Below are 465 nucleotides of genomic sequence, written 5' to 3'. Positions count from 1 at the left end.
AAAACAATTCATACTTCATAATATGCACAATATTAATACATTAGGCATTTAGACCAACTATACTTCCCCCCTCCCCAACCCTATGGCCCAAATATATAGCCCAAGTTTGTTTCTAAAGTGTAAATAAAAAATTATACTTAGGTGCATTCCATTAGGATTGAGCGTGAGAGAAACAGGTTCTAATTATATTATGAATATTGGGTCGGCGCTATGTAGTATAAGTTTCCTAATAAATTGAGTATCATATAAGTGAATATAGACGCTAAAATCTTGGGGATAGAAACTAGCAAATGAATACAAAATCTAGGTGGCACCCTCATTAAAAAATAACCAGTGTTATTTTTATCGAATTTATTTTTTGCAATGATGCGGACCAACAATAATTCAATACTTGAGTTAAGAAACAAATGGGGGACAAAATAGGGATACGTTTTTGGGGAGACCAAATTATAGTTGTTGAGCACC

The sequence above is a fragment of the Artemia franciscana genome, chromosome 16 (assembly GCF_032884065.1).
Source record: "Artemia franciscana chromosome 16, ASM3288406v1, whole genome shotgun sequence".
Taxonomy (NCBI): Eukaryota; Metazoa; Arthropoda; class Branchiopoda; order Anostraca; family Artemiidae; genus Artemia; species Artemia franciscana.
This window is presented reverse-complemented; position numbering follows the sequence as displayed.